The following is a 27,429-nucleotide window of genomic DNA, read 5'->3' on the forward strand; positions in this document are numbered from 1 at the left end:
GTCATAGTTTGCATATTCATTCTGGATCCTCTTGTTGAACCAAAATACACTAGTGCTTTTACTTAAAAAGTGAGGAAACAAGATGTATTAATTATCTATTGCTGTGCAACAAATGGTTCCACAATTTGAAAGCCTAAAAGAGCAAACATTTATTATCTTACAGTTGCTATGGGTCAGGAATTTGGAAGCGGTGTGGCTGGGTGGTTCTAGTTTAGGGTCTCTCATGAGGTTGAAGTCAAGATGTTGGCTGGGGTTACAGACGTCTGAAGACTTACCTTGGGCGGGAGGGTCTTCTTCCAAGTTCACTCGTGGCTATTGGCTAGCGGCCTCAGTTCCTCTCTGGAGAGGTCCATACAACATCGCACCTGTCTACCCCAGAGCAAGTGATCCAAGAGAGAGCAGCCAGGAAGCTGCATTGCCTTTTATGACTTAGACTGAAATTGCATAGTGTCATTCCCATTTCTTCCTATTCATTAGAAGTAGGTCACTAGGTCCAGCCTACACCCAAGGGGAAGGAGAATTATGCTCTACCTTTTGAAGGGAGTGTCAGATAACTTCTGAACATGTTTTAAATCCATCACATAAAGTATGGCTCCTGGGTCTGACCAAATGGATGAGCAGAGATGGCTGAGTCCATCCTCTGCTAAGAACTCACTTCTTCCTGTGGGTGACTTGGCGCCTGCTCTAGGGAACTCCATGAGCTGTTGAGGGTGGAAGATGGTTGGGATGCCCAGGTGTAGAATTTAGAGTTACTCTGATAATAGTTATTGACTAGGAGATATATCAGTACAGTCACTGCAGGCAAGTATACTTCTATATATTCTTGGGAATAGGAAACTCATTTTTCATTTTTTATTTAATCTACTTTTGGGATTGTGGCCGGGGTGGTGGTGGTGGCTCTGTTTATATGCCATTGCCACCTGGTGGTGAAACCCTCAAATTGCAGGTTTTTCTTGAGATAACGCATATATCTTTTTAAATATTTCAATTTGAAAAGATAAAGCTACGAAATGACCGCTGGTAGAAAATTTGCATCATACCTTTCAAAGCTCACTTAACATACTCTACCTCATTTGGTTACTACCAGAAGTCTGTAAAGTAAATAGAACAGATGTTATAATTTATCTCCATGTTACAGATGGGAATCAGGCAGAAGAGACTGAATGCCTTGCCCAGAGTACGGACTAAGTCAAAAGTGAGAGCTGGAACCTAGGCCTGCAAGTCTACACCAGCAGAGCTTTCCTGGCATCCCATTAGCTGTAACCCCTACATGAAGGTGGTAGATGCTTCCAAAGAGTGTTTATCAAGTGAAGTGGGAAGCAGGGCACATAAAAGACATTTAACTTCCCAAGACTGCTGCTGAATACAAGACTTCAGCTATTTGCTGCACAGAAGGGTTTGAAATTCTCTGTCTACATGGCTGGTGATGTCATTTGTGTCAGTATTTCTGAATGTTCTTTTCTGTGGTAGAATGAAGAGGCACTGCTGTTTCTGTTATTTACTGCTGTATAACAAACCACCCCAAAACTTGGTGTCTTGACACAGCAGTGACTTACTGTTTCTCATAATTGTGTCATTTGGGCAGTGCTTGGCTTCTGCTTCTGCTCCGTGTGGCATCATATGGGGTCACTCGTTTGGCTGCTCTCAGCTGCTGACTGAGTTGGGCTGGGCCGGAAGGTCCAAGAAGGCCTCCCTCACATGTCTCACACCTCGTGTTCCTCCGTGCGATCGCTGTATCTGTCTTGGGCTTCCTCACAGCATGGTGGTGTCAAGGCAGCCAGACTTCTTATGTAGAGGCTGGCTTCTGAGGGAGTAAGCAGAAGTTGCCAGTTCTCTTAAGATCCAGGCTCCAGAGTCCCAGAATGAGCATCATTTCTACCACTTCCTGTTGGTCAGAGCAGCTCCCAAGGCCAACCCAGACTCACAGGGAGGAGGAACAGACTCCGCTTCTTGGTGTGCAGGGCGACATGTACAAACAATTATGGGAGGAGATGTTGGTGGCTAAATTAGGAATTTATCTATTACAGTAACATTCATGTGTCCACTTGCTGAGAGAAAGTCAGATATTTTTACGACTATGTACCATCCATAGGTACGAAGAAAACTATCTGTTAAATCCACCACGTGTGCACAAGGCATTTGTGAAAATCCAGGAACAGCAAGTTCAGCCCAATGCGAAGATAAGGTGGGGGAAGAGCCCTGGCGCCTGGGTCCTCTCTCTGCCTTTCGGCAGACCAGGCCCCCATTTTCTGGGACTGCCCGTAGCTCCAGGAATTATGGCCTTAGTCTTAAAGATTACTTTATGCATCTAACCCAAACTCAATTCAGACAGATATTTATGAATAGAGGAAAAAACTTGGAAATATGGCCTAAAAGTTAGCCTGTTAGATGGTAGAAAATATGAACTCTAAATGTCATGATAATGGTATGTCTAAAGCCTTTTATTTGGATTTGAATTATGGTTCAAATCCAAATAATGTGCACAAATACACACTGCTCCAATCTTTTATGTCTGGAGAATGGTCCTCTCTTTTATGGTCCTCCACCCACCCACCCAAGCACATCCTTACTTCCTGAGCAAGCTTTTGTTAGGTCTTAATTGCGTTGAGAGAACAGGGTGCGGAAGTTCAAATTGCAATTAACAGAATTCACAGCTGGAGCTTCTATTGTTCCATGTGGCTGTTCTCTCACCTGCAAATTGTCACTGCCAATATATTTGTAAAGCTCTTAATTTTTTTTGAAGAGCTTTCAGATGCGTTATTACATTTTATTTTCATGGTAATGCCATAAGATAACACTGAGTAAGATTGCTCCCCTGGAGAAAGAAGGAAATATATACAAGTCCAGGGATGTTAAGAATATGGTCAAGGAGTGGCAAAGCCAGACTTACGTCCTCTTTTTCAGTGTTTTTTCCTCTGTTCCACACATCCAGCTTATAATATGCCTACCCTAATGCCCAGAACATGGTGACCAGTCATGATGAAGGAGCAATTCTTAGACTAAAACATCTGTTAGGGGCTTAATAATAGCCTTGGTCATGAAGTTAAGCTGCAAAGATATGCATCTTTAACTTGAATTTCAGTTAGTCATGTGGAAACTTGCTTTTTGCAGTCAGTGAGGGACCAGCAGGAAACATGTTTTTACCAAGCCCTGATGGAGGCTTTCTCTTTGGAGGGGGATTTGCGCTCATTCCCTTGTGGACCTGAGCATCCTGTAGGAGAGGGATCAGGGCAGCACTTGCCTCAGCTGCTGGAGCACTTCCACTTTGCCACTCGGTTCAGAGCTGCCCAGGAGGTGGACAGTTTAGGGCCCCATCAGCAGGTCCCGTGGTACCACCAGCCAGCTCAGAGCACTGTACACAAATTAGGGAGGAAACTTTCTTTTAAAAAATATGTATATATATTTATTTATTTTTGGCTGTGTTGGGTCTTCGTTTCTGTGCGAGGGCTTTCTCTAGTTGCGGTGAGCGGGGGCCACTCTTCATCGCGGTGCACGGGCCTCTCACTGTCGCGGCCTCTCTTGTTGCGGAGCACAAGCTCCGGACGCGCAGTCTCAGTAGTTGTGGCTCACGGGCCTAGTTGCTCCACGGCACGTGGGATCCTCCCAGACCAGGGCTCGAACCCGTGTCCCCTGCATTAGCAGGCAGATTCTCAACCACTGCGCCACCAGGGAAGCCCCAAGGAGGAAACTTCTTGATATCAATGAATGGGCTTTCCTGCTGTGCTAAAATTGGAGCTGAAAGATAAACACAGATATATCATTGGAGCGCAATAATAATGTTATGCCATATGGGAAAATTCTAGTGCGGATTAGCGATCCTGTTGTCCTTGGAGTTCTTCAAAACTTTGTTGTGAGCTTTGCAGAGATGGGGGGACAATGCATTCTGGTTTGCCGAGGACAGTCTCCGTACAGTTTCTCGTCCTTGCATAATTGTTATGTAGTATGTTTTCTCTTACTCTCAGAAGTGTTCAGGTTTGGGTGATAAGTTATATGGTCCCCCGAAGCATAGAGCCCAGCACTGAGTAGGCGCTCAGGGAAGGTCAGTCTCTTTCCTTGACAAGCCAATAACATCTGCAGGGTAGTAACCACACAGTGTTTATTTTGTGCTTTTAATGAACTTATTCTTGACACTAGAGGTAGGAATCAGGGCTTTTCCCTTGATTGAGCTCTTCTTTGTAGAAGTGAAAATGCTGATTCGAATTCCTATTGGTACAATAATTGGCCTGACCTCTGCTGGCTTTGGATTTGGTTGAGCCCATAGGAAAAGCCGTCTCTGGTTCTTCATAGATGAATCGGTAACACCCTCATAATAATCTTGTCCACTGTATTTATATTTCTCATGCATGACTGTATCTCACAGCAACCCTATTCAGTGGAACTAGAGATACAGAGGGGATCCCACACCTAATTAGTAATACCACCAAAACTGGAACCGAGGCTCCTCCCACCTTTTGATTCTACATCCTTCCCTTAATCCCGCCCCTTGCAGATGTTCCCAACAGCGATGTCTGGCCATAGCCGTGTTGGCTTAAGGTGTCTCTTTTAACACCCAGTAGAACTTAGGACCCGGCGACGTGGGTGAAGATGTAGCGTGCTGACCTAGGTGACAGTGCAGAATGTGGTTACTCTGGAACATGCATTGTTGCTAGTTCACTCATCTCGTGTGGCCGAGGGGCACCCTCATTAAACAAGCCTTCTATTTGTTTAGTGCTTTTATGGCTCACAAGGCATTTGTTTCTGTGCTGTCTGTTTGCAGCACCTGTTTGATGCATCAGAAACATAAGGCGCAGGTTAGAGGTCTTGCGATCACTTTTTTTCCTAACAGAGGAGGAAAGAGGCTCAGAAAGATGAAGTGGATTGCTCAAGGTGACACAGCAAGTAAATGGCAGCGCTTGGCCCGGAGCTCAAGTATTTCTGACAGTTGACCCCCTACTGGCCCCTCGTTCCTGATCTCAAGGAGCTTTTCCAGCATGTTGTTAAACTCGGGAGAGAGGGTTTGATTCTAGGGCCACAGGGCTCAGAATGAGCACCTCATGAAAGGCTGAGGCGGATTCTCCGCTGTGAAGGACAAGTATGGTCTCTCTGACACCACAGTGGTGGGAAATGCAGTGGCCTCTTCCAGGACGTGGATGACTTTAATCGACCAAAAAGGCCTGAGAAGTTAATTAAGCGGCTCATTTTTGAACGGAGCCAAGTGGACAGAAGGCAAGCAGAGAAAGGCAAAGGACTCAGGACGGAGAGGGTTTTTAAGGCTTGCAGACCCTGCCTGTCATGAGTGAGAAATGGGGTTAAGAAAATGCTAGAGGCCCACAAAGGTTGGAGAAGACCAAAAAGAAGGGCCCAGGAAAGGGTTCAAGGGCAGGCCAGTGGCTCCTTCCACAGGGAAATTGTGTTGGGTTCCTCATTTGGATCAGGGAGGACTCAAGGGCAAGGAATTTTAGACAAATACAAATCGATAAAGACCAGAGCTAGAGGGGCTTGCCTGGTGGTGCAGTGGTTAAGAATCCACCTGCCAATGCAGGAAACACGGGTTCGAGCCCTGGTCCAGGAAGATCCCACATGCTGCGGAGCAACTAGCCCGTGCACCACAGCTACTGAGCCTGAGCTTTAGAGCCCGCGAGCCACAACTACTGAGCCTGCATGCTACAACTGCTGAAGCCCGAGTGCCTAGAGCCTCTGCTCTGCAACAAGAGAAGCCACCGCAATGAGGCGCCTGTGCACTGCAACGAAGAGTAGCCCCCGCTTGCTGCAACTAGAGAAAGCCCGCGTGCAGCAATGAAGACCCAATGCAGCCAAAAATAAATACATAAAATAAATTTTTAAAAAAGAATAAAGACCAGAGCTGGAGAAGAAACAGTCCCCAGTGTGGAACTGAGGACAGAAATACTCACTTGCTCTGAGTTAGTACAATGCCATTCCCCCTCACCATGGACGTCAAAAGATCTCAGTGAGAGATTCAAAGACACACCAGAGGAAGCAACCAACTCGTGTGGTGAGCAAATTAATTATAGCTCCTCTTCTTGCTGTCCGTCTTTTCTTTCTATTTTATTTTCTGTCTCCCTTGTGTGACTGAGGGCACAGACTGATTTAGGTTTTCTCATACCAGTTAGAGGCTTTTGTTTCCAAGCAAGCTGGGAAGTTATCGATGGAGCGAAGGGAGAATGAGCTGATTGGATGAGGTGAGAGGGTGGTCATGCCTGTTGTTTACTTCCTAACTTTTGAAGGAGTTGACTTAGAATCATTGGATGTTAGAACTCAGAAAAGGAACCCTAGAAACTGTGTAGTTCAACTTTTCATCTAATGCAGGTACACTGAACTTTCTGCAGCTATGTAAGTAGATGGCAATTCAGACATTTTGGGAACACTTTTCAGAGAGTCAATTTACAGGTATACCTCATTTTCTTACACTTTATCGCACCTCGCAGATATGCGTTTTTTACAAATCAAAGGTTTGTGGCAACCCTACATTGTCAGATGATGGTTAGCATTTTTTAACCATAAAGTATTTTTTAATTAAGGTATTTACATTGTTTTTTTAGTCATAATGATATTGCATACTTAATAGGCTACAGTATAGTGTAAACATAACTTGTATGCACTGGGAAACCAAAAAAAAATTCATACTTTATTGTGATATTCACTTTATTGCTATGGTCTGGAACCGAACCTGCAGCATCTTCAATGTATGCCTCTACTGTCTCAGCAGATTGTCCATTCCACTTCTAAATTTTTTAACCTGTTAACCTTGACATAGCATCTGTTATGTACCAGACACTGACTGGTGTGAGTCCTTGACATTTATGAAGTCATGGAGCTAACACAACTTTTATCCCTATTTTATAAATGAAGAAATTGAGACAGAGACGTTAAGTAACTTACCCAAGGTCACACAGCTAGTAAGTGACAGAGATGGTTTTGGAACCCAGGCAACCTGACTCCACAGTCTGTGCACTTAACCACCAATTTTGTTACCTCTTTGATAAGACATCTTGAGTCATTACTGTTTTTTTTCCTATTTTGCATCAAATTGGCCCCTTGCATTTTCTATTCCAGGGTCTTTCATGTGATTTACATGCTCCTGGTGCTTCTTCTGGTTGCATGCAATTTCCTGCATGCAAGAGCCTGGTGAAAAGCACCTGAGATTTAAGATCAGATTCACTCAGGAAGGAATCTCAGCCTCCTTACTTGCTAGCTGTATATACTTGTGCAGATATTTTATCAGTCTTTCAGAGCAGAGGGCCCTCCATTTGTGAAGCTGGACTAATTCTAAGATTCCTGGGTCATCACAGAGATGAGCAAAGGATAGGACTCATAGTGGGAGCTCCATCGAGGGTATCTGTTACTTTGTTGTAACTCTATAGCTATAATGACATCTATATTCATTCCCCCAAAATTGATCTGTAGATTCATACAGTCTCAATCAAAAGCTTAGCAGACTAATTTGAAGAAACTGACAAGCTGATCTAAAATTTATATGAAAATGCCAAGGATCTAAAGTAGCAAAACAATATTGAAAAAGAACAAAGTTGGTGGATGTCCAGCAGTAAGTAATCCACCTGATTTCAAGATTTACTATAAGGTTATAATAACAAAGATAGTATGATTCTGACATAGGAAAAACAAGTAGATCAATGAAACAGAATAGAGACTAGAAATAGACCCACACATCTACAATTGATTGATTTCTGACAAAGGTGCAAAGTCAAGTCAAGAAGGGCCGTTTAACAGATGGTGCTGGAAAAAATTGGTATCTATCTATAAATAAAATGAACCTTGATCCCGGCTCCACTGTACACATCAAAACTAATATTAGATCATAGACTTAATGTGAAAGCTAGATATAAAACTTCAAGGAGAAAACACAGGAGATTATCTTTAAGATTTTTGATTAGTTAGAGATTGGGACACAAAAAACACCAACCATAAAAGAAAGAAAGGATATATTGGACTTAATCGAAATTGGATATTTCTGTTCATGAAGAGATGTTATTAAGAAAATGAATAGGCAATCTACAGACTAGGAGGAAATATTTGCAACACATATAAATAAGACTTACTTAAAATGCAATAAAGAACTCCTACAAATCAATAATAAGACAAATAACCTGATGAAAAACATGGGCAAAAGACTTGGACAGATATTTGACAAAAGATGATATACAAAGGCCAGTAAAGAGTTTGCATCATTTGTCATAAGGGAAGTACATATTAAATGAGATGCTATTCATGACTGTGAGAATAACTAAAATCAGGAAGGCTGGCAATATCAAATGTTGGCAAGAATGTGGAGCAACTGAGATGCTTGGACAATACTTGTGGGCATGTAAATGATACAACCATCTTAGAGAACTGTTTGACAGTTCTTATAAAGTTAAACACACCCTATGGCCCAGCTCTTTCACTCTTAAATCTTTACACAAGAGAAGTGAAAACATGTCTATATAAAACTCATACGAGAATATTTGTAGCAGCTTTATTCATAATAGTCCCAAACTGGAATCAACCCAAGAGCTCATCAACAGGGAATGAATTGTGGTATGATAATGGAAAAGGGAATAATACTCAACAATAAAAAAGAATGAAATACTGATACACACAACAGAATCTCAAAAACAAAATAGTGAGTGGGGAAAAAGAAGCCAGAAAAAACCGGTACTTCCTAAATGATTTATTTACATGAAGTTCAGGAACAGACAAAACTAATTCATGGTGATAGAAATCAAAACAGTGGTTGCCTTTGTCAGGAGTGGGTGGGAATTGACTGGAAGGGGCTGTGAGGAAATTTTCTGGGGTTACAGAAACATTCTGTTTCTTGATCGGGGGGATGGTTATACAGGTGGACATGGTCATCAAAACTCATTATGTTAAATACTTAAGATCTGTGTAAATTCTGCCTCAATGTTAAAAAACAACAATGATATCTGAAATTGAATATGTTATGATTTAAACAGTAACAACTGCATTGGGGCTGTTATTTCCATGATTTAAACTTTCTGCTTCTATTAATGTGGTCTGAGATTGCATTCGCTTTTTTTTTTTTTTGAAGCGGCAACTTCATTACCCTCTTGCCATTTATGGAATTTGTGGCTAATGAAAACTGCCAAGTCTCTCTTCCTTTTAAGCATGAATTGCTACCAAGCAGTGCTCCTTTCTGAAATACTTCCTTTGTTTATCTAAGTGGGTCTATATGTAGCCCTTGAAGGAATGAATAGAACTTAGATAAACAAAGGAGGTATTTCAGAAGAGAGTAATACTGTAAATAATAACGATCGCTTAAAATGAATGCATCAGTACTTACTGGTGGATACCCTTCTAGGGATTTACACATATTCGCCAATTTAACTCTCAGAACAACTCTATGGGAGAGATGCTACTATTATGCCCATTTCATGGATGAGCTGATCTGAGGCACAGTGAGAATAAATGACTTCTTGTCCAAGGTCACATGGTCAGTAAGGGATGGTACTGGAATTCAAATCCTGGTTGACCTGATGCCCAAAACTGTGCTCTTAGCTCCTGTGCTACACTCTGCCTGATCCCTAGTTTGCTTCTGCTTGATGTTTTGATTTGTTGACCTGTTCTGTCTCTGGCTAATCCTCTTAGAATAGCTCAACTTAGGTCACTCCCCTAAGGAACATCAAAGCAAGAGCACTTCATGAATTCCTTATGTGACTCTTGTGGGAGAACCTGTCTGTGAAGGGGCAGTGAGGGGAAATGTCACTCATGATCTCCAGACCTTATTCCAAGCCCAGCCTTCGCAGTCTCTCTCCATACACCAAATTTCCAAGGATTTCCTTAAATACCGTCAACTAGCCTTGAGGTGCACGCTGCTGTTCTACGTATCTAGCCAAATAGACATCAGTTACATAAAGTCAGATCGGGATGTGCTGCCTGGTAGCAACTCATGCCTGAAAGGAAGAAAGACTTGACAGTTACCGTCAGCCACAAATTCCATAAATGGCAAGAGTGTGATGATGCTGCTTAAAAAAAAAAAGTGAAATCAAACTCAAGCCACATTAATAGAAGTAGGATGTTCAGATTATGGAATAGCAGCCCCAAAGCACTCATCATGGTTTAGAGTAAATCTTAACATGTTCAATTTCAGATGTCGTTATTATTATTTTTTAACGTTTAAGTAGATTTTACACAGATCTTAAGTGTTCAGTTTAATGACTGTGTCCACCCATGTGACCATCACCCCAATCAAGATACAGATGTTTCTATTACCCCCGAAAGTTTCCTCATTTCCCCTCTACTCAATTCCCGTCCATCCTCACCAAAAACGTATTTTGATCCAGAGATAAGAGGTCTTCTGGACCAGGTTGGGATTTTTGTTTACTAATCTTTACCAAGCACTTTGTACACCTCCCAGACCCAGAGGAAGAGTCCATCGGAAGGGGGTGGCATAGGTTGGAAATAGCTTGTTGCAGAGGCAGATTTGATCTTACCTACTGGGAACACTGCTGTCCATCCCTCACAGCCAGTCCTGGAGGATGCTCACCTGTGCTAAAATCATGACTCTGTCCCGCTCGTTTTCTTTCTAGACCAGTGGTCCCAGAGAGTCTTGCTAGATCAAAGCATAGGTTTCTGGTTTCGCATGCCAAAGGAAGCTGTCACGGAGCATTTAATTAACTAGAAAGTTCCAGGTGGTGAGTTATAAGCCTTATTTAGACCTTTTAATGATCTACATTCTTAATAGGCTATGTCAAATTGGCCTTAAAGTCAGACAGAAAGAAGACATGAGAAGATGTTGGACCAGGAGGCACCCACAGGACACAGGGTGATGTTATATTTGGGAGATATGCCTAGTGCGTATACTTGATTGACAAGGCATACCTGGGTTTTCCCTGGGGCTCTATCGTAGTTCAGCTCTGCATACACACTTTCTTTGGGCTTCAAAGTCCTCAACTGAAAATTGAGATTAATGCGGTTTTTCTATCTCAAGGTTATCAGTAAAGGTTAAATGAGATATGAAGTAGCTAGAGGTCTGAAAATGTAGAAAAGTGGTGTGAAATTAGGGAGCATTGCCCGTCAAAGCCATCAATATGGCTCCTCGAAGAAGCTGAGCTAGTGGAAAAACAAAACAATACAACAGTTGGGTTTGGGACCGTCAATCAAACAACTTTTTCAGTCCCTCTGTGTTTGAAAATTCACCCTTAGTCATTCATTCTTCAAGGCTCCCTCCCCTCCCAGCTAAAACCTCCTGAGAGATGTTAGACTCTGAAACTGGATCTTCTAAATCGAATCAATGGATGTTAATATTAAATATCTACTGCATGCCAAGCACTGTGAAGGTTATAAAAATGAGTAAGAAAGAGCTCCTGCCCTCCAAGAATTTACAACTTGGTCACATCCCTAACATCAGGAGAAGAATCTCAAACAAATCATGCCCTCCTGTTTCATTCACTAACCAACACTACTGGTCTTCTTACTAGTTTGTCTTGATTTGTCTGAGTCTCAGCTTTTCCACACATTAAATAATTCCTGAGTTTCCTTTCTACGGTGAGTAATGGCCTAGCCAAGAAAAAAATCCTATCCTGAACTTCTAAGACAAGACCAAAAAAAAAAAATTTACTATATCTTTTGAAAGAGACATAAGTAAACTTGATATTGTGTTCTCCATTTATGGATGGTTTTTGTTTTAAAATTTTCCATACACCTTTATCTTCATCATTCATGCCTTGAGCTGACTCTTTTTTTTGTTTGTTTTTTTTAACTAAACACTGTACTTTATTTGGATTTCACCAGCTTTTCCATTAATGTCCTCTTCCTGTTCCAGGAGCCAGTCCAAAGTAAGGCATCACACTTAGTTGTCATGTCTCCCCAGCCTCCGCTGGTCTGTGATCATTGCTCAGTCTTTCCTTGTTTGTTCATGACCTGAGCAGTCTTGAGGAATACTGGCTCAGTATCATGTCCCCCCCGTCTGGGTTTGTCTGCTGTTCTTCTCATGATCAGACTAGGGTTGTAGGGTTTTGGAAGGAACACCACAGAGGTGAAGTGCCCTTCTTGTCACATCATCTCGGGCTGCGGGACATCCACAGACATCACTGATGGTGTTAACCTTGATCATGTAATTAAGGAGAGGTTTCCCACGTCTTCTCCACCATAAAAAGCGACTCTTTTCCCCTTTCCATGCTCTCTTTTTTGGAAGTGGACCACTTAGTCCAGCACACCCTAAGAGTCACCTCCTGCAGCAGAAAGTATCTGCATATATTGGGTGAATGTTTCCCGAATGGAATTAATATTCAGCCTCTCTACAGGGGTACGATTCAACCTTGTACTACATTTTATCCTTGCTCTGTGCTTTGAGAACATTAGCTAATTAATCCTAATTAGGCATTATAGCAGAATCTCACTAATTCTCACTTCACTGATCTGTAAATAGAACAGTTTTTCTAAAGACCATCTGTCTTTACTTCACTTCTAAGCTGAGATGTATATCAATGAAGTCTGTATCTATGAATGTATTTCTAAAGAGCTTATCTACAGTCTCAGCATGAGTAACTTTCCACAGATATTTTGTTATTTTCTGCTTTCCTGTGGAGCTTTATCTTTAAGTCATTTAAAAGAATATGTTTGTGAAAATAGCCTTGGGTTTTAATCTCTTTGTTATATTATGAACTCGAAATGGAACACCTTTCTTTAAGGAGTGCAAAGCCGATTATGCTATATAATTAGGTAATATCTTCACCCTCAGAAAAACCCAGTCTCCTTATGACTTGGTTTCTAATAGAACACAGTTTGGTTTAGGATGAATCTGTCTTGGATTCTGTCTAGTAGAATACATTATATTTGGTACTTAAATACATTGCCTTGTGTATTATAATTATTTTCCATTTATAGGCACCTGTGCTTTAACTCAACCATAACCTAAATGTTTTGAGAGAGCAGTCTGTGACTTATAGCTTCGTCTCCTGTAGTGACTAGCTTGTGGCATTATTTGTAGTCGATGTTGTTGGTCGCCTATCCAACAACCATTTGTGCCGTTCCTTCCAGTTTACTCAGGTACCCTCTCCCCTTCCTCAACCAGGCATCTCAGGAGAAACAGACCCACCCTTAGCTCCAAGAGCAGATCTGATTGGTTTAAGGGCATGCATCCTCCAGGCTTATGATCGACTTAGGATGTGCACATGACCCCAAATAGACCATGAGAGGGCTTGCTGGGAGCTTCTGATAAAAGTTTCCTCCAATTTAAAAAAAAAAAAGCTACAGGGAGATGTGGGTTGGTCCCTCTGCCTATGGACATCGTCGTGTGTAACTATGAAGATCAGCGCTGCAGGGGCCGCCCACCTCCAGTGGGAGCATGAAGCCAGGAGAATCTCAGGGCAAGGGCTGAGGCTGGTGCCGTGCTGTGGCCTCTAGTTTTGTGAAACGATAAATGTACTTACTGTTCAAGCCACTTTGAGATGAGTTTCTCATTATTTGCAGCCAAAGGCATCCTGAATGATACCGAATTATCCATAAATATTTTTATTTGATTGACTTTGGTTCCTCTTTGGAAGAAGAGATTCAAATTGAACAAGAAGCACTAGTTCACTTTGGGAAAGTAATTTCATACCAGTTAGAAAATTTTAAAGAATATGTAGTTTTTGTTCCTATTCAGTCCTTTTTCATAAATGGTTTCATTACATGATATTTTAAACTTGGTATTGTTCGTGGTTTGATGCGATAAAATAAAATCGTTGGGGTGGAGTGGATTGGTCTGTTCTGTTCTAGTGTGCTGGTAGCGTGGGTCTGGGGTCATGAGCAGGCTTGACTGTCACCTCCTCTGAACCCCATGCAACGCTCTCCTCCAAAAGCTGTCTGGTGTCAATCTCTTCCGCCCTTGCGCTCGGCATCCCTTCTCTTTCCCTTTCCTTGGGCCAGCCTCGTGTGGGTAGATGCCCACGGAGCTGTCTTCCCTGAGGCAGGGTTAGCCTCAGCCCCTCTGTCTTGGGAATAGGACGCGACCTCCCCTAGATTCCACCCTTGCTCTTCCCCCACGATTTCTTGGAGATCCTATTTGCTGCTTCATGGCACTAACTTATGACTTTTATTTATCGAGGCTCTGCAAGCTGACACCTATAGGAAGTCAAGCCCAGGAATATTGTTTCTCACCTTTACCCGTATTTGCTTGATCACCAGGCTCTTCCTACACTCTACTTACTCATCTTCCTTTGCCTTACCTGCTGCTTCCACAGCAACTCACTGTGAGGGGGCTTACGAGGAAAGCTCTCTCCATCTCCGGGGACACATCAGTTTGTTTTCCTTCCGTCCTCAGGAAAAGACCCATTAATTTGGTATCTTAAACCTTAGCCCAGTAAGTACATTTCTTTTTTCTCTCCAGCCAGCAGCCCGATATTTCCCAGCTGGGATGAGCCAGCTCTAGCCCCTCTATTTTTTATACTGTGTTTCTTGCATTATCTTCCTCAGAGTGTAGTCCCTTAAGGTGCTCTGTAGAAAAATGGTTCCATAGATTAAGTAATTTGAGAAATGCTGCAGACCTTCCCAGCGAGTCCCCGGACATATTAGCACATTATAGGTCCCGATAATCCTGTATAAAGACAAAAGACAACTGCTTAACTTATCTGACTGTAACTCCCCTCAACCCCTTCTTCCCTCGGTACCTCCCCTCCCCGGTTTATTCAGTAGCCTGTGGATCCCACTGTGTAGAAGTTAGACTTCTCTGAACCCATTTGAGCTTTGCCACCTCTAAGCCTCTGCTTTGGGGGTTCCTTACCTGGGACATCCTCACTCCCTGTGTCTCCAGATGGCTAGCCCTGACCCAGAGCCTGGTGCAAGTGAATGTCTGTGTGATAGTTTAGTCTAAGATATTTCCATATAAAAGTTGCAGCAGGGGTGTGGACACAATTTAACTCCAGTCTGCATCTCAGGGGTAAGTGAGTACCCTAATTCAAGGTACCCTGTTCAAGGTACCTAGTCAGGAACTAACATTCCAGAGATAGTTACCCAGCATTCCAGTCATCCCTGATATCTATTCCAGAGATAGTTACCCAGCATTCCAGTCATCCCTGATATCTATTCCAGAGATAGTTACCCAGCATTCCAGTCATCCCTGATATCTATCCCTGTGGGTTAATTAGCATAAGGTTTGTGAGAAATGATTTTTCACTGGTGTACTGAATGGTGTTTGGGATCAGTGATTAGTTAGAAAGATTGTCTAGGCCACGCCTCCTGCATGAAAGAGGTAAAAACTGTGGGCCCTGGTGTTGGATGCCCTGGGGGTCCTGAGGTCCCTGCTTCATGGAGGACCCCTGCTGCCCGTGTTCAAAACAGCCTCCTGAGAAGCAAGGTGCTGGCTGAGTTGTCAAAGGGCCAAGATGGGGACTTTTCTGAGCTACCGGCACTCTTCATGTGGCTTCGTTTGCAGACAGAGCTGAGAAATGTTAAACAATTGGCTGAATTTCATCTCAGGTTTGCTTCGATCGTATCCTGCTAGCTGGTACTAGCTCTTGTGTTCAGTCTTATCTTTGCTGTACCTCAGAGTCTGTACCTGCAAAATGGGTATTTTTTTTTTTTTGGCTGAAGATGTTAAAAATGATGTTGGTAATCTGGATAAAAATATGACAACGTGTTTAGAATTATTCCACTAGACAAAGATGTATATGGGAGGGGACCAACAGGATGCAGAAAAGGCAGACTGAAAGAATGAAAGGATGAGGAAAAGTATCGGGTAACTGTCATTATCAAAATCATCACGGGACAGTGAATGCTAAGTACTGCTTTTTAATACCAACTTAGGGTGCATGTTTTAAAGCTAAAATGACAAAAGGGGGTTAAAAGTTCCATGAATAATTCTTAAAAGACTTTGTATTATGATTTTCCCGGGACTAAAGTCTTCCACTTATTTGCATCTCTTTAAACAAAAAGCTAAACCAGAGGCTACTGAGAGTTACCAGAAGAGCTTCACAGACAGGCTGGCTAGTCAGCAGAGGGGTCAGTCCCCGAAGGTGGTGACACAGGCTCGGTCCCCACCCACTCCGGTGCTCAAGGTGATGCTGAGCAGGGCAGAGTCATCAGCCACCCCAGAGCTTTGCCAGCCCAATGGGCTTCCGTTTCCCATCTCTCCTTTGTCCCACGGAGTAAACGTGGCTCCATCAGGGACCTCTGAGCAACTGAGGCACTCAGTTAAGGGACACCCACATCTCCTCTTCCCCTGTGACCACCACGAAGAGGGGACCTTTGCACTAGGCAACCACACACAACTGTTCCCTGCCGGTTTCCTGCCCTTCTCATCCGCCTACTCTGTCCGCCACCACATTCTTGGGGTTCTTGCAGGAGCCTGTACCAGGAGATGGCACACCGTCATGCCTCCAGAACCCAATCTTCCACTCTAGGCCCTTGTGCTCAGTCTTACCTTTGCTGTGCCTCAGAGTCCATACCTGCAAAATGGGTATAATAATAGTATCCCCTTCATGGGCCTGTTGTGTGGGAAGCTAGCTCGTATATGCAAAGGCCCTAGAACATTGTACATTAGTACCTGTTCATTCTTCCTCTCCTTTCCCTCCCTCCCTTCTTTCTTTCCTTCCCTTCTCTCTCTCTCTCCCCTCCCTTCCTCCTTTCCCCCTCCCTTCTTTGCTTCCGTCCTTCTTTCTTCTTAATTATCAAAGCTTCATCTTAACAGGCGGGCTCGTTACACGGGTGGGGAATAGGTGAACTTCGTTTCTCCATGGAAGCTTGGATCAGATTTCTGTTAGCCAAGATAGATGTCACAACGACCGTGTACTAACCTTCAGTTCTTTATTCAGGAACGAGTCCCTTCAGCCTTACTTAGAGCTTATTTCCTCTTGGTTTACATGGAGTTCTAATAAGCTTAATTTGCTTTCCGACTTCACAGAAGATTAGAAATGACACATTAGAAGGAATTTGTGGCAGGCATACTCAAAGCAGCAAGACGCGACTGCCGATAGAGGAGGAAGAGGCGTATACATATAAAAAGCAGACAAAAGAACTTCTAAACTCTGGGATCTTTAGGGATAGAAAAGAGACGCAAGAGTCCCATAGCTCAGCAGTTCCTGAATAGTGTCATTGTTTTAAAGCCCCCTGGAGTGGTTGATGTTTATAGTGATGGCCCTGAGTTATCGGGACGATTAATGATTGTCAGCGTGCTTTGTTTAGTGGGGCCGAAAAGTATGTGACAAGCTTTAGAACTTCCAGCAAAGTGGTAAATGTTAGTTTTGACACTGATAGTGATAAATCATCCTTTTATTTGTCAAGACAACTTGTATAACATACCCAGTGCCCAGATCATACTGGATAAGTGAGGCATCACTTTACATAGTTACAGCACTTAATGTTTATAAAATATCCCCTAATTCATGAGACACAAGCTCGGTTACTGTATTAGAGAAACAACTCCCAACTCTGATTCCTGCCAGATCTGAAGGAGTTTTACAGACACACGTGAGAATACGCAGAGTGTGGAGGATAATGGATCCGAGGAAGAGACTGTTGCCTGTGAATAAAGCAGCTCTTTTCTAACTTCTATTTTTAACTTCTGCTTTCTGTCTTGCCCTAGAAGGCCTCATCCACTGTTATGTTTTGCTAAGTTGGGAGCAGATACATTTTAGAGGTACCAGGGAAAGGCCTGTGGAATCTTTCGCTTTGGGCTGCAAAGATTTTCCTGGTCACTGTGCTCAAGTTTGCCTTGGCCTTTTGGGAGCAGCTAGTCTCAAGGGTAGAAGGCCTGGAGCAGGGGTTTTGCCCCACCAGTGGCTCAGATGTGACCCAGTCTGGATTCTGATTTGTGTCTTCTACAGAGATACGTAAGTTGGTAAGTAGGTAAGGGATTTGAAGGTCTGTGACAAATGGTATAGCAAGAGGCAGAGACTTAAATTCCTGAACATGCTTCCCCATTAAGGAGGAAGATGGTAATGATAGCCCGACATTACTGCCATGGCCATTGCCATGTATTAAGCTTTTCCACCGTACCAGGCACCATGCACAGATCAGTGCTTCAGCTCAGACACTCTCAACCCTCCAAGGCAGGTACTCCGTAGAATGAGAAGACTGAGGCTCAGGGAGGTTAAGTGACTTAGCCAAAGTCACACAGCTAACTAGAGAAGGAACTGAAGTTGAAATCCAGATCTGTCTGCCTCCAAGGGTCATGCTTTTTACCATGAGGCAAGCACCTGGGGACATCCCCTTTGCCCGGGACCAGCCCAACCTTGGTCTTTGTGTAGAGGAAGGAGCCAGAGAGGGCTCCCAGGAGGACACAAGTACCGCTCTGAGGGAGAAATGGCAGGGACAGAGATGTGGAGCCACTTGGCTGGGGCCTTGGTGGAGCACTGCCTGGTCGTAACACTCCTCCCGGAGTGGGCCCCGTGTTCTAGGAGCCAGAACAAGGCACAGCAGCGGCAGGAGTGTACCCACCCACCGCATAGGGAAGCTCTCTGTGCCCCTGCGCCCATAGCCAACGTGTCCTTACTCAGGAGCGTGTTCGGGGTCACCTCTGCCTGGGCAGTCTCATTGCTGATCTCCTTAGGTTTTTTCAGTTCAGGCTTCACGTTGTTCTCCCATGGGTTGTCTCTCAGGGCAGCTGAGCTGCCATCTGTCCCAGGAGGTGGAGAGGAAAGGGACCAGCAACCCGAGCTTCCTTCTGGAGGCTGGGCTGTCGGGACAGGATGCCTGCTCTCCTGGTGGGGGGGGGCCCGGGCCCTCCGTTCCTTGTCTTTCCAGCTGACTCAGCTGCTGCTCTGCTTCCCTGGGTAACATGGCAGCTTCTGTCCATTGCCTCAGCCTGGCGCCAGTTCCTCCAGATCGTCTTGTTTGTTAGGTAGGCGGCAGTCAGAGGGAAAGGTCAGAGGGTGGATTAGGGCCGTGATCTCAAAGGGAAAGAGAGGTGTGGGCAGACCATCGCTTCATCCAGTGCTCTGTAAGGCATTCTGGGCTGCAGCAGAAAACGGGGGCTTGTGTTTCTCATGGGTCCAAGAAAAAGGAAGGAAGGGAGGGAGGGAGGAAAGAAAGAAAGAGAGAGACAGAGAAAGAAAGAGGGGAAGTAACAGGTATCGTGGTAACATAAGAGTACTTGGAGAGGACAGGCCTCTGCCCTGGAGTCAGACAGACATGGGGATAATGCCACCTGTCCCTGACTGTGTGGCCATGGACATTTTCTTAGTTTCTGAGAGAGATTAGATAGATAGAAGCAAAGGAATCCTGGTTGGGAATAGTGGGGAATATTATAGGATGGGTAATATATATATATATATGCCAGATTTTTGAGGATTTTGAGTGTCAAGGAGAGGGGTTGGAATTTTATCTTTTCTATATTAGTGATCCAGTGAACGTTCCTGAGGAGGGACATCACCCAATGAAACAGTGCTCTGGTGAGATTAGCTCAGTTGTATTAGTTCCATTCAAATCCATGCCTGCTCCTGGAAAAAGAATTGCTGCCATTTCAAAAATGCTGCCCTGTTGGTGGCTTGGTAAGTCACTAATGATAGACTGTAGTGTTGTCCACCAAGTATTTCTAGTTCTGTTTTCCGGGACCATAGTAGGATTCTGTTTTCGTACTTCAAAGTTAGGTGTGACTGAGTGACTTGCTGAGACCAACGCTGAGGTCAGTAAACTTTTGCTTGAAGGACCAGAGAGTAAATACGTGTTGTCAGCTTATGGGCCCCATAGTCTCTGTTGCAACCGCTCAGCTCTGCTGCCGTAGTGTGGAAGCAGCGGCAGAGAGTACGCACAGGAGCAGGTGCAGCCGTGTTCCTATGAAACTTTGTGTAGAAGAACAGGCGGCTGGCCCGTGGGCTGTAGTTTGCGACCCCTGGATCAATGCATCGTGACCAGGAGTGACACTTTTGAACAAGCCCTGATCATGGCACACGGTGACCGTGGAAGCACACGTGCAAGTGAAGCCCCTGCCCACCTGGGACCCTAAGTGAGCACATGGTGTGCATGAGACATAAACTTGGCAGTGTGAAGCCGTGGAGATTTTGGTGTTGCTTCTTACTGTAGCATAACCTGTCTCTGCCGAGTGACACCGCACCATCTTCGCATACAAAGTATCACCATCATCAATCAGCATCTTCGTTCTAGCCCTCACCACCACAGCTAATGTTCACAAGCTCTAGGGGGAGGTCTTTACCAACTTTGCTTCAGTAATTCCTTCTCACAGCATGCGACATGGGTACTGTTATTATACCCAGTTTTACAGAAACAGGAAAGGGAAGTTTAGAGAGGTGAAATAATTTGCCCACTATCTCACAAACGGTTAAGTGTGGGAACTGGGATTTGAGCCCCAGTCTTCTAATTCTAAATCCTAAATTCTTAACCTCTGTGTATCCTGCCTCGGGTTCAGGTCTTTGGATTTTTTTTTCTTTTCTTTTATCCCTTCACCTCTTTGATCACTGCTCTCGGCAGTGTGTGCTATTTTGACATGACCCACGGTGGCCCTGGTGGCAGGGTGAGAGGGAAGAGACTTGCTTACAGAAAAGTGCTGGTCTGAGCAGTTGGAGGAGGTAGATGGAAATAGCCAGAGCGATGGATTGGGTTGGCAGCTCAGACGCTCACAGGAAGAGGACCATTTTGGGGACTGACAGATCTGAGGAATCGCTCTCAGTCGTGTATTCCTGTATTTCCATCAGTCATCTCGAAGGCATGCTGTCCTCTTTCCTTTCTCAGCCATGTTCTTGTCTTTCTTTGAAGAGAAAAAGTAATTTATATTCTGGAACATCTTGAGAAATTGTGTTACTCTCCTTCCTGGCCTGACAAAGCCCTGAACAAGCTATCAAGCTATGATTGTCATCTTTGATGCTTTTGCAGATAATTTACCAATCTGGTGTTGCAAAGGCCTAGCTCTATTTGATCAAGTAATAAAACGCCACGTAATGAGTCCTTCTAACTTCTGAAGAGCTACCACTGAAGATACTACCCGTGTGTTATTCAATATTTCTTATTTAAAGTCCCACTTACTTAAATTTCTCTATTTAGTGTCATGGAAAATTTTCTCTCACTAAAATGATCGCTTTCCCTAATCAAAAATGAGGATTACATAAGCGATTATGTTTCCCTTTTTACCTTGGCTGTTGGGAAACAGGATTTATTTGATACTTGGAGATAATACCCATTTGGACTCAGGATCAGAGTAGATTATCTGCCCATTTCCCCCTCCTCCTTCACCTCTGGGTTCAGGTCTCTGTTTCTGACTTTAAGTTTTAAGTCGTGGTTGTTTGTTTGGCCTGAGGTGACCCAACACTGGAGCCTACCTGGGCTCTTTGGTGGGGCTAATGGCGGACGCTGGGAGGGCTCACGCCAAGGAGTACTTTGCAGAACTTCTGCTGCCAGTGTCCTTGTCCTTACAGTGAGACAGAGCCACCCCCCCGCCTCTGCAGGAGACCCCCCAACACTAGCAGCTTTTGGGATCTCAGTTCCGCCACCAGGGATTGAACCCAGGCCACGGCAGTGAAAGTGCCGGATCCTAACCACTAGACTACCAGGCTCTTGGTGCTCCAGCCAGGCGGCAGGGCTGTGCCACTGAGGTGGGAGAGCCAACTTCAGGACACTGGTCCACAAGAGACCTCCCAGCTCCGCGTAATATCAAACAGCGAAAATCTCCCAGAGATCTCCATCTCAACGCCAAGACCCAGCTCCACTCAATGACCAGCAAGCTACAGTGCAGGACACCCTATGGCAAACAACTAGCAAGACAGGAACACAACTCCACCCATTAGCAGAGAGGCTGCCTAAAATCATAATAAGGTCACAGACACCCCAAAACACACCACCAGACGTGCACCTGTCCACCAGAAAGATCCAGCTCCACTCAATGACCAGCAAGCTACAGTGCTGGACACCCTATGCCAAACAACTAGCAAGACAGGAACACAACACCATCAATTAGCACAGAGGCTACCTAAAATCATAATAAGGTTACAAACACCCCAAAACACACCACCAGACGTGGACCTGCCCAGCAAAAGGACAAGATACAGCTGCATCCACCATAACACAGGCACTAGTCCCCTCCACCAGGAAGCCTGCACAACCCACTGAACCAACCTTAGCCACTGGGGACAGACACCAAAAACAACGGGAACTATGAACCTGCAGTCTGTGAAAAAGAGACCCCAAACACAGTAAGTTAAGCAAAATGAGAAGACAGAGAAACACACAGCAGATGAAGGAGCAAGGTAAAAACCCACCAGACCTAACAAATGAAGAGGAAATAGGCAGTCTACCTGAAAAAGAATTCAGAATAATGATAGTAAAGATGATCCAAAATCTCGGAAATAGAATGGAGAAAATACAAGAAATGTCAAACAAGGACCTAGAAGAACTAAAGAGCAAACAAACAGTGATGAACAACACAATAAATGAAATTAAAAATTCTCTAGAAGGGATCAATAGCAGAATAACTGAGGCAGAAGAACGGATAAGTGACCTGGAAGATAAAATAGTGGAAATAACTACTGCAGAGCAGAACAAAGAAAAAAAGAATGAAAAGAATTGAGGACAGTCTCAGAGACCTCTGGGACAACATTAAATGCACCAACATTAGAATTATAGGGGTCCCAGAAGAAGAAGAGAAAAAGAAAGGGACTGAGAAAATATTTGAAGAGATCATAGTTGAAAACTTCCTTAATATGGCAAAGGAAATAGTTAATCAAGTCCAAGAAGCACAGAGAGTTCCATACAGGATAAATCCAAGGAGAAACATGCCAAGACACCTGTTAATCAAACTATCAAAAATTAAATACAAAGAACAAACATTAAAAGCAGCAAGGGAAAAACAACAAATAACACATAAGGGAATCCCCATAAGGTTAACAGCTGATCTTTCAGCAGAAACTCTGCAAGTCAGAAGGGAGTGGCAGGACATATTTAAAGTGATGAAGGAGAAAAACCTACAACCAAGATTATTCTAACCAGCAAGGATCTCGTTCAGATTTTATGGAGAAATTAAAACCTTTACAGACAAGCAACAGCTAACAGAATTCAGCACCACCAAACCAGCTTTACAACAGATGTTAAAGGAACTTCTCTAGGCAGGAAACACAAGAGAAGGAAAAGACCTACAGTAATAAACCCAAAACAATTCAGAAAATGGTAATAGGAACATACATATCGATAATTACCTTAAATGTAAATGGATTAAATGCTCCACCAAAAGACATAGATTGGCTGAATGGATACAAAAACAAGACGCATATATATGCTGTCTACAAGAGACCCACTTCAGACCTAGGGACACATACAGACTGAAAGTGAGGGGATAGAAAAAGATATTCCATGCAAATGGAAATCAAAAGAAAGTTCGAAAAAAAAAAAAAAAAAGAAAGTTCGAGTAGCAATTCTCATCTCAGACAAAATAGACTTTAAATTAAAGGCTATTACAAGAGACAAAGAAGGACACTGCATAATGATCAAGGGATCAATCCAAGAAGAAGATATAACAATTGTAAATATGTATGCACCCAACATAGGAGCACCTCAATACATAAGGCAAATACTAACAGCCATAAAAGGGGAAATCGACAGTACCACATTCATAGTACGGGACTTTAACACCCCACTTTCACCAATGGACAGATCATCCAAAATGAAAATAAAAAAGCAAACACAATCTCTAAATGATACATTAAACAAGATGGACTTAATTGATATTTATAGAACATTCCGTCCAAAAACAACAGAATACACTTTCTTCTCAAGTGCTCATGGAACATTCTCCAGGATAGATCATATCGTGGGTCACAAGTCAAGCCTTGGTAAATTTAAGAAAATTGAAATCGTATCAAGTATTGTTTCTGACCACAACGCTATGAGACTAGATATCAATTACAGGAAAAAATCTGTAAGAAATACAAACACATGGAGACTAAACAGCACACTACTTAATAACCAAGAGATCATTGAAGAAATCAAAGAGAAAATCAAAAAATACCTAGAAACAAATGACAATGAAAACACGACGACCCAAAACCTATGGGATGCAGCAAAAGCAGTTCTAAGAAGGAAGTTAATAGCAATACAATCCTACCTTAAGAAACAGGAAACAGCTCAAATAAACAACCTAACCTTATACCTAAAAATTAGAGAAAAAGGACAAAAAAAACCCCAAAGTTAGCAGAAGGAAAGAAATCATAAAGATCAGATCAGAAATAAATGAAAAAGAAAGGAAGGAAACGATAGCAAAGATCAATAAAACTAAAAGCTGGTTCTTTGAGAAGATAAACAAAATTGATAAACCATTAGCCAGACTTATGAAGAAGAAAAGGGAGAAGACTCAAATCAATAGAATTAGAAATGAAAAAGGAGAAGTAACAACTGACACTGCAGAAATACAAAGGATCATGAGAGATTACTACAAGAAACTGTATGCCAATAAAATGGACAACCTGGAAGAAATGGACAAATTCTTAGAAATACACAACCTTCCGAGACTGAACCAGGAAGAAATAGAAAATATGAACAGACCAATCACAAGCACTGAAATTGAAACTGTGATTAAAAATCTTCCAACAAACAAAAGCCCAGGACCAGATGGCTTCACAGGCAGATTCTATCAAACATTTAGAGAGGAGCTAACACCTATCCTTCTCAAACTCTTCCAAAATTGGGCTGAGGGAGGAACACTCCCAAACTCATTCTACGAGGCCACCATCACTCTGATACCAAAAGCAGACAAAGATGTCACAAGGAAAGAAAACTACAGGCCAATATTACTGATGAACATAGATGCAAAAATCCTCAACAAAATACTAGCAAACAGAATCCAACAGCACATTGAAAGGATCATACACCATGATCAAGTGGGGTTTATTCCAGGAATGCAAGGATTCTTCAATATACGCAAATCAGTCAACGTGATACACCATATTAAAAAATTGAAGGAGAAAAACCATATGATCATCTTAATAGATGCAGAGAAATCTTTTGACAAAATTCAACACCCATTTATGATAAACACCCTGCAGAAAGTAGGTATAGAGGGAACTTTCCTCAACATAATAAAGGCCATATGTGACAAACCCACAGCCAACATCGTCCTCAATGGTGAAAAACTGAAACCATTTCCACTAAGATCAGAAAGAAGACAAGGCTGCCCACTCCCACCACTATTATTGAACATAGTTTTGGATGTTTTAGCCACAGCAATCAGAGAAGAAAAAGAAATAAAAGGAATCCAAACTGGAAAAGAAGAAGTAAAGCTGTCACTGTTGCAGATGACATGATGCTATTCATAGAGAATCCTAAAGATGCTACCAAAAAACTACTAGAGCTAATCAATGAATTTGGTAAAGTAGCAGGATACAAAATTAATGCACAGAAATCTCTTGCATTCCTATACACTAATGATGAAAAAGCTGAAAGTGAAATTAAAAAAACACTCCCATTTACCATTGCAACAAAAAGAATAAAATATCTAGGAATAAACCTACCTAAGGAGACAAAAGACCTGCGTGCAGAAAATTATAAGACACTGATGAAAGAAATTAAAGATGATACAAATAGATGGAGAGATATACCATGTTCTTGGATTGGAAGAATCAACATGGTGAAAATGACTCTACTACCCAAAGCAATCTACAGATTCAGTGCAATCCCTATCAAACTACCACTGGCATTTTTCACAGAACTCGAACAAAAAAATTCACAATTTGTATGGAAACACAAAAGACCCCGAATAGCTAAAGCAATCTTGAGAAAGAAAAATGGAGCTGGAGGGATGAGGCTCCCTGACTTCAGACTATACTACAAAGCTACAGTAATCAAGACAGTAGGGTACTGGCACAGAAACAGAAATATAGATCAATGGAACAGGATAGAAAGCCCAGAGATAAAGCCATACACATGTGGTCACCTTATCTTTTATAAAGGAGGCAAGAATATACAGTGGAGGAAAGACAGCCTCTTCAATAAGTGGTGCTGTGAAAACTGGACAGCTACATGTAGAAGAATGAAATTAGAATACTCCCTAACACTATACACAGAAATAAACATAAAATGGATTAAAGATCTAAATGTAAGGCCAGACACATCAAACTCTTAGAGGAAAACATAGGCAGAACACTCTATGACATAAATCACAGCAAGATCCTTTGTGACCCACCTCCTAGAGAAATGGAAATAAAAACAAAAATAAACAAATGGGACCTAATGAAACTTCAAAGCTTTTGCACAGCAAAGGAAACCATAAACAAGACCAAAAGACAACCCTCAGAATGGGAGACAATATTTGCAAATGAAGCAACTGACAAAGGATTAATCTTCAAAATTTACAAGCAGCTCATGCTACTCAACATTAAGAAAACTAACAACCCAATCCAAAAATGGGCAGAAGACCTAAGTAGACATTTCTCCAAAGGAGATATATGATTGCCAACAGACACTTGAAAGAAAGCTCAACATCATTAATCATTCGACAAATGCAAATCAAAACTACAATGAGATATCATCTCACACCAGTCAGAATGGCCATCATCAAAAAATCTACAGACAATAAATGCTGGAGAGGGTGTGGAGAAATGGGAACCCTCTTGCACTGTTGATGGGAATGTAAATTGATACAGCTACTATGGAGAACAGTATGGACATTCCTTAAAAAACAAAAAATAGAACTACCATATGACCCAGCAGTTCCACTACTGGGCATATACCCTGAGAAAAAATAATTCAAAAAAAGTCACGTACCACAATGTTCATTGCAGCTCTATTTACAATAGCCAGGACATGGAAGCAACCAAAGTGTCCATGAACAGATGAATGGATAAAGAAGATGTGGCACGTATATACAATGGAATATTACTCAGCCATAAAAAGGAATGAAACGGAGTTATTTGTAGTGAGGTGGATGGACCTAGAGACTGTCATACAGAGTGAAGTAAGTCAGAAAGAGAAGAACAAATACCGTATGCTAACACATATGTGGAACCTAAAAAAAAAAAAAATGAAAAAGTGGTCCTGAAGAACCTAGGGTCAAGATGGGAATAAAGACGCAGATCTACTAGAGAATGGACTTGAGGATTCGGGGAAGGGGAAGGGTAAGCTGGGACAAAGTGAGAGAGTGGCATGGACATATATACACTACCAAACTTAAAACAGATAGCTAGTGGGAAGCAGCCGCATAGCACAGGGAGATCAGCTTGGTGTTTTGTGACCACGTAGATGGGTGGGTTAGGGAGGGTGGGAGGGAGGGAGATGCAAGAGGGAAGAGATATGGGGACATATGTATATGTATAACTGATTCACTTTGTTATAAAGCAGAAACTAACACACCATTGTAAACAAGAAAGATGTTAAAAAAATGTGTTAAGTCGAATAGCATTCTATCGTAGGTTACTGAAAATCCTTCTTGGAAGTAGATGGGATGTAAAATATACTGGAGACTTCACATGGCCATGTCGTAGCAAGTCACTGAGTTAAACTGAGAGCCACTGATCACCTCATCCTAGAAGGAAGTTCTTGTTGTGAATCGTCTAAGATGGT

The 27,429-nt window shown here is 42.8% G+C and overlaps 1 protein-coding gene across 2 annotated transcripts in view; it reads left to right on the top strand.

The window, feature by feature from the left end:
- The window catches only part of MAPK4 (mitogen-activated protein kinase 4), a 179,393-nt gene that overhangs the window by 18,454 nt on the left and 133,510 nt on the right, over nt 1-27,429 (top strand). The window contains exon 1 of one of the 2 annotated variants that reach the window (XM_060029548.1): nt 5,857-5,992. The exons of the other annotated variant lie outside the window; for it this stretch is intronic. The gene's annotated coding sequence lies outside the window, so the exon portion shown is untranslated. Of the gene's footprint in view, nt 1-5,856; nt 5,993-27,429 lie in introns of those variants that run through there. 2 annotated transcript variants of the gene reach the window in all.

This window comes from Delphinus delphis, chromosome 13 (assembly GCF_949987515.2).
Source record: "Delphinus delphis chromosome 13, mDelDel1.2, whole genome shotgun sequence".
NCBI classification, from domain to species: domain Eukaryota; kingdom Metazoa; phylum Chordata; class Mammalia; order Artiodactyla; family Delphinidae; genus Delphinus; species Delphinus delphis.